Here is a 13,059-nt window from a genome sequence, read left to right as displayed (position 1 = left end):
TAAGACACTATGACAAAGGTTACCGGTACTCATCTGAACTAACGTCATGATCATGTACTGCCACTAGATATAAAGAAAACATTGATTTTTCACTCTGTGCTATTCAATGACCGTAAAAAAAATACATGTGTCGTTATTGTGCACTGCTGCTCGTAAGTTAAAACGGCTTGCCATAGCTCGTAGACTAGCTCCAGTGCTCATTGCTGCGTTGCTAAATGATAGCAACTCACCAGGACACTTCACCAACTCTCCACTCATTCTCCTCAGACCATGCATTTAATTGGCTTTGACGGCCACCAGTTCTTCATTTGCCCTCTCACGTCTAGCCGGTTCAAAATTATACGGCCGCGGGCCATCATGCATGTTGGCTCTTCTTGCCAACTCTTCCTCATCCCAGTCAGTCGCCATAGTTCTAATACTTGGCTGAGGCGCCCTTTCCTCCGCTTCTCCCCAACGTGACGTCATCACTGAATTACGTAAAAAAAACAAACCGTTAATACCAGAAACGTGTAAAACTGGTCTTTAAGACCATTTTTGAGACATTTTAAAAATGATATACCTTGAGTGATTTATGTACCCATTAATCAACCGTGGTGGTTAATCTGCAACATGGCCTTTAAGTTAAAACGGCTTGCCATAGCGTGTTTAGTGGTTTAGAAAAAACCCATCCAGAATGTTAAAGAATGAAAAGCGTTCCCTTGCAAGCACTGTAATAAAATAGCTGTGAAAAATGGAGTTTGATTAAAGGAAACGAATCGGTTACCTAACGTAACCTCGGTTCTCTCTAGATGAGGGAACGAGTATTGCGTAAGCTAGCTTACGCTACGGGAAAGATTCATCTTTGCTGAGAAGTTGAAGCCAAAAAATTATTCCATAATTTTGTAATCATTGTCAACGCAGTCTCTTCTGAGGCAGACCATGAGCGGGCTAGCTAGCGGCTCATTGGTTCGCTCAGAGAGAATGCACGAACCTATGGGAGAGCGGCGCTGAGTCCGCGGCCAATGAGCGGACGGCGCTCGCTTACTGCGTCACAGCCCGCCAAAAGGGGCGTGGCTACAGTGTATAAAGGTCGCTCTCCCAGCTCGTTCGTTGATTCTGTAGCATGAAGCGAAACGCTGGTGGCGCAAGCACGGCCGGGAACGCAATACTCGTTCCCTCATCTAGAGAGAACCGAGGTTACGTTAGGTAACCGATTCGTTCTCTTACGAGAGGTTCTCTCGTATTGCGTAAGCTAGCTTACGCTACGGGAACACCTGGTCAACGCCGTGCGCGCTAAGTAACCACTAAGCATCCCAGGGGAACACCGGGGGAATCTATAAGTGGATGAAGATAATACGGCGGCCAGATAGCGGCCGTTACTATCTAGTGCAAAAACGCCCAAGGCGGCCGGCGAAGGCGGGCCGTGATGTGAAGGCTAATGCATAAGCACATAGGGGAACACAAGGGGTGAAACGGTTGTGATGGAACTCCCGATAGTGCGGCTTCTATAGGAGGGCTGTGAGTACTAGACCGCCAGAATTTTAGCCTGTAAGGCTGGAACTTCCAAGTTGTAAAATCTGACAAAGGTGGAGGGGGAAGCCCATCCCGCAGCCACACAAATGTCGTGGATGGAAATCCCGCAGGACCATGCCCACGATGAGGCCATGCCTCTGGTGGAATGAGCCCTGATGCCCAGAGGGCAAGGCAGGTCTTTAGCGGTATAAGCAGAGGCAATCGCGTCTACTAACCACCTGGATAGGGTCTGTTTCGAGGCGGCTAGTCCCTTGGTGCGGCCACCGAACGACACAAACAGCTGCTCCGAGCGTCTGAACGCGGCAACGCGTGTAGTGTACACTCTGATAGCCCGAACCGGGCAGAGGCGGTGAGCGTCACGTTCGCTATCGGATGCCGGCAGCGCCGATAGAGAGATCACTTGCGCCCTGAAAGGGGTACCAATCGCTTTTGGAACATAACCGTGTCTAGGCTTTAGAATGACTATGGAGTCACTCGGTCCAAACTCTAGGCACGCGGCGCTCGAAGACAGCGCGTGAATGTCCCCCACACGTTTTACTGAGGCGAGAGCCGTCAGAAGAACGGTTTTTAACGAGAGGTATTTTAGCTCCACGGACTCCAGTGGTTCAAACGGTGGGGCTTTCAGAGCTTCTAGAACTATAGAAAGATCCCAGACCGGCACCGTAGGGGGGCGAGGGGGGTTCATCCTTCTGGCTCCCCTGAGGAAGCGGATGATAAGCTCGTCTTTGCCCAGAGACTGGGCGCGCCGGGGTTCAGCGAACGCCGCGACGGCTGCCACGTAAACCTTAAGAGTGGATGGGGACCTGCCCTTATCCAGCATCTCCTGAAGGAACACTAGCAAAGACGAAACCTCGCACGTCCGTGGGTCCAAATTCTTGTCGGTGCACCATTTGGAGAACACAGACCATTTTGCAGCATAGAGCTTTCTGGTAGAATCCGCTCTGGCGTGTTTGATCGTGTTCAAAACCCCTTCTGGCAATTCGACGCGTAGTCGTTGGTCACCCATGCATGAAGCGCCCAGCGCTGTGGATGGGGATGCCAGATCGAGCCGCGGGCTTGAGTGAGGAGATCTGCTCTGATTGGAATGGGCCACGGGGCTGTCTGTGACAGCCGCGTTAGCTCCGGGAACCAAATCTGATTCTCCCAGCGCGGGGCTATGAGGAGCACCGAGTGGCGTGAGTCCCTGATTCTCTGAATGACCTGCGGTAGCAGAGAAATCGGGGGAAAAGCATAGAGCGGGCGGCGGGGCCAATCCTGGGCTAGCGCGTCCTTGCTCTTTGAAAAGAATATTGGGCAGTGAGCGTTCTCTTCTGACGCGAAAAGATCTATCTCCGCTCTGCCGAATAGGCGCCACAGTGTTTGGACTGTTTGAGTGTGCAGGGACCATTCTCCGGGGGAGACCAGGTTCCTGGACAGCCTGTCTGGACCGTCGTTCAGATGGCCCGGCACGTGCGTCGCTCTGAGCGAAAGCAGGTGACTCTGGGACCACAATAGGATGCGGCGTGTCAGATGAAAGAGATTCTTGGATCTGACGCCGCCCTGACGGTTGATGTATGATACCACGGCCATATTGTCGGAGCGAATCAGGACGTGGTGACCGTTTATGCGCGGGAGGAAGCACAGCAGCGCGTTCTCGACCGCGATCATTTCCAGACAGTTTATGTGTAAGGAACTCTCGTGGCTCGACCACTGGCCGGCGGCCGGTGAGCCCTCGCAAACCGCTCCCCAACCCGAGTTGGATGCGTCTGTCGAGATGACTTTCCGGCGAGAGAATGTTCCCATGGTAACGCCCCTCTGAAACCACTCGCTTGCTGCCCATGGCTGCAGTGCAGTGATACAAGTCTGAGTAATCCTGATCATCTGGCGGCCCGTCATCCACTCGTGGTGGGATACGCGGCTCTTTAACCAGAATTGAAGGGGGCGCATGTGCAGGAGACCCAGCTGTAGCGCAGCGGAGGCTGAAGCCATATGACCCAGCATCCTCTGAAGCGATTTCAGGGATGTAAGGGTACCCATCTGAAACGAGGCGGCTAGGCGCTGAACACGGCGCGCGCGCTGTGTGGATAAGCGAGCCGTCATCGTGATAGAGTTCAAATCTATTCCGAGGAACGAAATAGTTTGACTGGGCTGGAGAGAGCTCTTTGTCCAGTTGACAGAGAGTCCCAGCGCTTCCAGATGGTTGAGGAGAACTGTGCGGTGCGACAGCAGCTCCGTCTGGGAATCTGCTAGAATCAGCCAGTCGTCCAGATAATTCAGTATGCGCAGCCCCTGACTTCGCAGGGGGGCGAGCGCTGTATCCATGCACTTCGTGAACGTACGGGGTGCTAAGGATAGGCCGAACGGGAGAACGGCATACTGGTAAACTTGGCCCTCGAAGGCGAAACGTAGGAATGGCCTGTGATGAGGGTTTATCTGGATCTGAAAATAGGCGTCTTTCAGGTCTAGAGAGATGAACCAGTCCCCCTGGCGGACGTGCGCGAGGAGTTTCCTGACTGTGAGCATTTTGAACGGTCTCTTCATGAGCGCTTTGTTCAAAGCCCTGAGATCTAAGATCGGCCTGAGGCCGCCGTCTTTCTTGGGGACCAGAAAATAACGGCCGTAAAACCCCGACTCGGTCATAGATGGCGGGACTCTCTCTATAGCGCCCTTCTGCAGTAGCTTGGCTATTTCTAAGCGAAGCGTGTTCATAGCAGCCGGGCTGACAGTGGATTCGAGCCGCACGCGCGAGCGTGGCGGGCGGCGACGAAACTGTAATCGATAACCATTCTTTATTATGCTAAAAACCCACGGGGAGATGCCGGGGATGGCTTCCCACGCTTTGTAGCATACGGCTAGTGGTTGAATGGCGATTTCGCCCTGATTGCTGCACATTGCGGGCTGGACACTGGGTGTGGGCTCGCTTATAATGTGGAAGGCAACGGGACTTACACTCAGAGAGGAGTTTAAGGGCCTTGAGACAGAGCGGGCAGAGGGGGGACACGCGCACGGGCTCGTGGGCGTGCTTATGTTCTCTGCTGCTGGAGCGGAAAGTGCACGCTCCGTGAGAATGGGCTCTGCGAGAGACCCTGGGCATAAAGTGCTTGTGTGTGTACGTGAGCACATGGTTGTGGGCACATTTTTTACACTTGAGGCTTTTATGCTCTTTTTGTGAACTCTCTGGGTAGCCGTGAAAACGGCTTTTAGTCGCTCGCAAGCGGGCAGGGAGACCGGCTTGTTTGTGGCGGTAAACACTACTGTAGTCAGCGGTGAGACGGGGACTAACAGTGGGCGAAGCTTTGACGGCGGTCCGGCCGCAGCGGGAGAAAACCGTCTTTTTCTCAGCTGTGCTAGGCAGACTTCTGTTGATCAGGCTTCAGCGTGATCTTGGGTCGAGGCCCCCGGGGCGGAGGCTGTCTGCGGCGGCTGTCTGAGCGAGAGCGAGGGCGGCCGCCCTGTCTACGCTGGGGCTGCTGAGCTTGCTGAGGCGGGCGCTGCTGTGTGGTTCTGGCAGGCGGCTCGTGAGAACGGCCCGTCGAAGAACTCGAGCGGCGGGGCAGGAACAAGTTCATGGCCTGAGTCGCTTTTTGAACTTCGGAGAAGCGGTCAACGATGCCCGTGACGGCGGATCCGAAGAGCCCGGTGGGGGAAATAGGCGCGTTGAGGAACGCGGCACGTTCTGACTCTCCCATGTCGGTCAGCGTGAGCCATAAGTGTCTCTCGGCGACACAGAGGGCGGCCATGCATCTCCCTAGAGCTTGTGCGGCGGCTTTAGTGGCGCGAAGGGAAAGATCCGTAGCGCTTCTCAGATCCGAAAGGACGAGCGGTTGCCTCCCGCTGCTCGCCATTTCACACAAGATGTCGCTCTGGAGCACCTGGAGGACAGACATCGAATGCAGCGCTGAAGCGGCCTGACCGGCGGCGGAATAGGCGCGGGCATGAAAGTTGGAGGTCGCTCTGCACGCTTTTGAGGGAAGCGTATGAGCAGACCGCCATCTAGCAGAGGGCGGGCAGAGATGAGCGGCGACCGAGTCCTTGACGGGCGGCATGGCAGTATAACCCTTCTCGGCAGCTCCGTCCACTGAGCGCAGCGAAGCGGACACATCAGAGCGATTACGAGCCGAGAGAGGAGCATTCCAGGACTTCGTGAGCTCGCTGTGAAGCTCAGGCAGGAAGGGTGCAGCCCGGCTGCAAGCGGGGGCCGGGCGCCGGTGCAGGAACTTTCCATCCATGCGGTTCGGTGGTTGCTCAGGGGGAGGAGACCACTCGAGACCCAGGCGGCTAACGGCCTGAGAAAGGAGGCGCGTTAGTTCCTCCTCGATGCCGGCGCGGGTCCCCGCAGACTCTCTAGTCGATGAGCCGATCGACGACCAATCCTCGCTGTCCGAAGCGTGCAGCGAACAAGAGTCCTTCTCATCCGCGGTGTCCTCGGAGGCGACAGAGCGGCCACTCGGCGGCAACTGTAAGTCCGGCAGGGGCGGAGAGGGAGAGCGGTCGGTGGGCGGCGGCGGCGGCCCACATGGATCCGCAGAGGGCTCCGGCGGCCTCTGGGAGCGGCGTTTCTTCTTCCGCGGCGAAGTTAGAGGCGGCGCTGGAGCGGTTTTGACCGCCTGTAGTCGAGCCCGCAGGGTTGACAGCGGCAGGTCCTCGCAGTGGTCGCATCCTCCGTTGGCGAGGGCGAGTTCTGCGTGTTCCACTCCGAGGCAGAGAGCGCAGATGGGGTGGCGGTCTCCATCCTCGAGCGGAGAGCGGCAAGAGCCGCAGGAATTACGAGGCATCTTTAAAAAGACGCTCGTGCTCTTTTAGCAGGAATAATAAAGAAAGGATACGCGTCGGATGGCGCTAGCTTGCTGGGCGGCTGAAGGTGGCAGACGGCCGGCTTCCTCAGACTCCGGAGCTCGCTAGACGGTGCCTTCTCAACGACGGCGGCTTCTTCCCAGAACAGCGGATGCGTGTAGCTCGCTGAATGAACAAGAATCAACGAACGAGCTGGGAGAGCGACCTTTATACACTGTAGCCACGCCCCTTTTGGCGGGCTGTGACGCAGTAAGCGAGCGCCGTCCGCTCATTGGCCGCGGACTCAGCGCCGCTCTCCCATAGGTTCGTGCATTCTCTCTGAGCGAACCAATGAGCCGCTAGCTAGCCCGCTCATGGTCTGCCTCAGAAGAGACTGCGTTGACAATGATTACAAAATTATGGAATAATTTTTTGGCTTCAACTTCTCAGCAAAGATGAATCTTTCCCGTAGCGTAAGCTAGCTTACGCAATACGAGAGAACCTCTCGTAAGAGAACACAAACTGAATGGCTTCCTGTTTACTGGTTTCCATAAGACTTAGTCTGTTCCTGTATTGACAACCTATCACGTCACCAGACCCTGTTCACATCTCACTATAGCCTTTTACAGCTGCAAGCAGCAGCAGTTGTGAAAGACTTCATTACCATTTATTGAGCTGAACTTTTGTTCTTTATCTAACAGTGTAACACTGATTTATCAATTTGCTCAGACGTTTCTTAACAAAAATCTTAACGCAGATCTGTTTATCACAATGGCATGATGGTACGATTGCAGTAACTAGGAATATTTTAGAGTCAACACAGTGCTACATGGAGAAATTGTTAGATATTTGAACATCTAACTCTTATCCCAAGCTATTCATCACTGTAAAATGCATGATAATCACCCGTTAGATTACACATGCATCCCACTGTGTGTTTTGCTTAACAAGAAAACCCCCCCTTGAAAGACACAAGAGGCATTCTGTAAATTCGGAGGAAGCTCTTGTAGGCTTGAATAATGGAAAAGGTGACTTTATGATGATGCAGCTGTGGAGAATGAGGATCTCATGAATATAGACAGCTGTTTAGCCCGGAGTCAACATGATTTGAGATCCCACCCCACTCATACAAATGTGCTCAAGCATTATGAGATGGAAAGACTGAACTAATCTAAAGAGTGCAGTTGTTGTGCTGCATTTCTATGGTAGATAAGAGGAGAAAACTAGGCCTATTTATATTTTTAACAGAGACTCTCTGCATATGTTCATAAAATGTTCATGGATTTAGCCATGCACTAAAAGTAATCCTTTTTTTTTTTTTAATTGATCAATTTAAAAAAAAAAAAAAAAAGGATTACGTTTGGTGTCTGTAAAATACTTCACCTATGAACACAGTAGATTAGTAATACTATTTTAACATTTAAAAGAACCGTTTTGTATTTAAATATGTTTTAAAATCAAAGTTGATCAAAGTTACATTTTCAGCATCATATTTCAGTCTTCAGTGTCACATGATCCTTCAGGAATCAATCCTTGGCACTCAAGAAACATGCTGGAATCCATTTTTGCTGCTTACTGTTTTTGTAGAAACTGCGATACAGTTCAATTTTAGTAAAGTAAGATAAAAAAGTAGTCTCATCCCCAAGGCGTCATATAGCCTGCTGGCGCGACGCACATGGCACCCTTAGCGTCAATATTAAACGCAGGTATATATTGGTCAGAAGGCGCCTCCTAGTGGTCTAACCCTAACACTACCCCACATCCAAACATATCCATAACTGAAGCGTGTTATTTTGACGCTAAAGGGTGCCATGTGCGTCGGATTTAGACGCAATGTCAAAAGCATCAATGTATCACGCCCTTTGATCAAATGTGTCAGGGCTTTTATAATGTTAGAAAATATTAGAATTTTAAATAAACATTGTTCTTTTGACCTTTCCAAGATTCCTGAAAAAAATATATGTTCAATATTGATAGGCTATTATTAGAAATGTTTCTTGAGCAGCAAATAATCATATTATAATGATTTCTGAAGGATCATTGAAGAATGCAGCATTGATGCTGAAAATACAGTTTTGCATCACAGGAATTACTTAGCCTACATTATAAAATTTGATAAAATAGCGAACAGTTATTTTAGTGGTGAGATACATTTTTAAAAACATAAAAAAAACCTTCTCATAAAAAATAAACATAAAAAAAGATTTTAAAGTTATAAACTATATGTATTTCTGAAGTTAGTGACTTTGATGGCTTCGAGGGGACTTTTTGCAACGGGGGAGGCTGTTTTTTCACCACAAGCCCTCGGCCAGGTTGGCCACGTAAAGCGAAAGCCCATGAAGCCCAGAACACTTCAGGCGCTTTTGTGACATTAAAAAGTGCCAATGCTTTAGGAAGGACACTCACTGCAGTACATAAACAAGCTACCAGTGACAGACACTGTCATTATTTGACACACAAATAGTCAATTTCACATGCTATCTAAGGATTTATTTCAGCCAAGAGTTTTCAAATACCAGAGGTCTGCTATGTGTTGAAGAATTTGATTTTTAAAATAATGCATAACAAAATGGAATGTTGGGGGGGGGGGGGGGGGGATATGATGCTGTGGAGAAAAAAGGACACCATACAATTCATTTCAAAGAAAAAAAGACATTATAGTTCCCACAAACCAATAAACAAACAAGTGAATTGTCAATGTCTGAGGGTTCCTTTTCTTTCCCTCTTCATGTGTGCAAAATAGCATCAATCTTCCAAGCTGTCCCCTTGAGCCACATAGCCTACATAAAAAGACTGAGAGCAAACTGGATTTGCAGTAAGTGTGATGGCCGAACAGGAAGCAAACATTGTGGTAACAGGTAACAATTTATAGGGCTATACAATGTTTGCTATCAAATTAAAGACAAAATTGTCTATATAAGCTTAAGATGTTCCCTGTCAAGGGGTAAGTTGAATCATTAGGCAACGTGAAGAATTTACATTTTAAATAATAATAATAATAACATGCAATTTATTAATACCCATACTCTACAGTCTTATTTTGCTGCATATTATTACCATTTTCCTTAATCACCCATAAAAGCCTCAATATTCAGAACATGCAAACATTAGATCACTATTGCCAAAAAAGTCTCAATTTAGCCGTAATTCATTCATTCTTTCTCTTTCTTTCTTTCTTAATTATGATTATTATTTTACCAACAATAATCTGATATGATTGATTTACTACATTAAAGATAGTATTTTAGGCTTTAGTTAAATACAATTGTTATTTTTACTCCTCATGTTGTGATTATTTTATGATTATTTTAATATATAGCACTAATATAAATATATTAAATATAAAGCACTTTGAATTACCATTGAATATGACATGTGCTGTATAAATAAACTTGCTGTTACAAATACTCATTCTTAGTTTCATTGTCATGGACTTAAAGTTTCTTTTCACCAGTTTTTACCAGTCTTCCTTTGTTCAGTTTTTCCGGCACTTTTTAGTAGTCATGGTAACAGATATGATTAGTTTTCAGTTCAATTGTGTGTCATTAATTACCTTCATTTGCTGTGTTTGTATCACTCATTGTTGCCTTCAGTATTGCCTTCTGAGTGCATTATTGAATACGTTATACCCAATCTTCCTCTTCATCGTTTGTTCCTTGCAATTGGTGACACTTTTATTGTGTGATACTGTAAAGGAAAAATTATGCATAGATTCAAAAAGACAACACTGTTTGTCAGTTAAGCAGGAATTTAAAATAAAAGCAATCATACAGGCTATTGGTTGGGCTTCTAATCTGGCCAGTTGTGTAGGACAAGCTGGCATGCGATGAGAGGGAGAGAGGACTATGTTAGATAATTCCGACTGAAAAACAGCCCACTGACCATTCTAGAAAGTTCCCTTGGGGCTCAATCTTTCTCTCCCGCCATGTTTAAAATGCATTAGGAATATGTTCCCGTTGACCTTTGGAAGAGCAAGAGGGTCCAGTTATATTTGTCATATAGCTGTCCCCTCATCGCCTCGCTCCCTGTGACCTTTTCAGCAGGCCTGTTTAACAGGGTGATAAACTACAGCTTTAGGAGTAATGCTAGCTGCTAGCACTGGACTCGGAAATCATTTTGAAATGATAAAGAGCAGATAGAAAGGGTTCTGGAGAATGTTTCTGCATTTTATTCACAGTGTATACTTGTAAAAAGAGAGATACCTATTAACTGGTTTCTACTCAACTGGTAGATCATTTACACACTTCATTACCAACATGCTATTTGGTTTTGTTCACTCATTTGAGGCATTGAAGGACAGCATATATTTTATTTATTATTCAGCAAGCATCCACCCACAACAAGACCTTCTTGTCTTTTTTTGTGTGAGAGCAAAGACATTACTTCAGGTTTAATGTTTTAAAGCAGCCAGTGCTTTTGCTATAATTTAAATGGATTTGGTCTTCCCGAGAATCCATAAATAAGTATTCCTGATTAGGTTGTAATTGCTTCTTCTAAAATGACCTGTAGAAAGCATTCAATTGAGTGATTGCAGCGAAAAGACATTTTATCCAGTCTCAGAACATATATATACGTGTAGGCATTATCATAATTCATTTGGTGGGGTACTAAAAGGTGCTTTATAGTGTTCTCAGAATGGCTTAATTGACATTTGTTACCTGAATACGACAAATTATACATGAACACTTCAAGCAACATTTGTCCTCTCTTCCCCTTCTGAAACCTCAAAACAAAAGCATTTCAAGTTGACATGAAACGGAAGTTAAGCTTGCCTTTACTTCTCTTTTGTGATATAGGTGTTGGACAATGAAACTGAAACGCTGGCCAATATAGACGAATCCGGCGAAACTACCGGAAGTAAGCGGGCGCCATTACTGAGCTGTTGCTGGGTAGCGTTGCGCCATTGCCTCTTATTGTTTTAGTTGCAACTTGCGTCCACTGGAATGAACAGCCCGCGATTTACGACTGTCGCTAACGTTACAACGTTAGCCCTTGTATAATGTCGAGTGGGTAAACAGTTTCCATTATAAATTGTTTCTATGGTGGCAGTAAAATTTCAATTTTGAAGAGAAAACATTGTGAATACCCGGGTCGACTGCCCCTGTCTGGAGCCGGACAGTTTACACAGATTTCCTGGGTGAGTACAAGACGCGGACATTCGCGTATAATAACAATTATTTAATGACATAAGTAAAAAAATATAATAAATATGTGATATAGTGATCAGCAAAATCTCCTCTCTTGCTATTTTTTGTATTCAATTAACATGCTATGGTCATGGCTTTCCTGAGCTGTAACGTTATGTGACATAATTGTTCTCCCGCTGTTATATTGACCTCTTTCCATGGTTTAAAAACACTAATCGGTCGATATTATGTATACTTTCTAGCTGTAACGTTACCTTACCCTTGCCCGTTGCAATGTGAAAATGAGATAAATAATGAACACAAATGAAAAACATGAATTTGTTTATTTGATTTAATTTATTTATTTATTGTTGCCAAATGGACAGATCTTTTTATAGTTTCCTCGTTAGCAAACGTTAGCCTAGCTTGCTTGCCAAGCTATTTTCATAAATAATCTGTAAGATCGTTTGTACCTTAACCTGTGACTGGAGGCCAAGGTCTAACATCATCAACCCAACAAGTCATTCTGCCTGGCTGTAGCTGTCATCGAGGGTGCGTTCGCGTTATCACCGAGGTTTGTTTACATACCGGTGCATATGTCTATGCCGGTGTAACAGCTCAGTAATGGCGTCACCACAAGATGGCAGCCTACACAGAACGCTCGTCAGATTCGTCTATAGTGTTGGAGGTTTCACACCTATGTGTTGGCTTATCTTCACTGAATTTACTATCAGTAAGAATTGAGTGTGAAGGTTAAATTGGCAAGGCACATAGGCTACAGCTGAATGGGAGACATAGAGTTCAAAAGAGGACAAATTTATGGTGCGTGTCTCGCTGGCTCATCTGTGACCAGGACAGCAAGTCTTTATGGTGTATCAAGAGCAATGGTGTCCATAATGTCAGCATATGGTCACAAAACCACATCCAACAGGAGTGAAAGTGAAGTTGAACATCTACCATTGCCTGCACAGACACCAGATCGAAATATTTTTGAGCCACTTTAGGGTATTTTGGAGGAGCAATTCAGAAAACAGTTTCCTCCACCAGCATCACATAGTGACCTGGGGTGCGTTTCCCGAAAGCATCGTTAGCCAACTATGGTGCCAGCAGAGTTCAACGAGTCGGTGTTTCCCGAAACAATCGTTTCAACGAACATTCGCAAAATAACTGACAACAATTTGAAATACTCCTCAGATGACCTGTCTGTAATTTATATTAACAAATCTAGCGTTAATTGGATCTCAAACAGTTTCATTAAAAAGTGGTTATTACTCCACCATGTGCGAAACCAACGTGGTTGAACGATACTTTGCGACACTGGGTTTCGGGAAACAGTCGTGACTAGCTAGTTGATTTCTCCAATGGACTACTTTTAATACCCCAGGGGTGGACTACGCCCCGTACAACGATGCAACTCGCTGGTTTAACTACCAAAGTACGATGCATCTTTAAAGAAATCAACTAGCTAGTCACGACTGTTTCCCGAAACCCACTGTAGCAAAGTATCGTTCAACCACGTTGGTTTCGCAAGTTGTGGAGTAATAACTACTTTTAATGAAACTGTTTGAGATCCAATTAACGCTAGATTTGTTTTATATAAATTATACAGACATGTCATCTGAGGACTATTTCAAATTGTTCTCAATTGTTTTGCTTTATTAACAGACTC

This window comes from Pimephales promelas, chromosome 8 (genome assembly GCF_988280905.1).
Source record: "Pimephales promelas chromosome 8, fPimPro1.hap1.1, whole genome shotgun sequence".
NCBI classification, from domain to species: domain Eukaryota; kingdom Metazoa; phylum Chordata; class Actinopteri; order Cypriniformes; family Leuciscidae; genus Pimephales; species Pimephales promelas.
Note: the sequence above shows the minus strand (reverse complement) of the source record.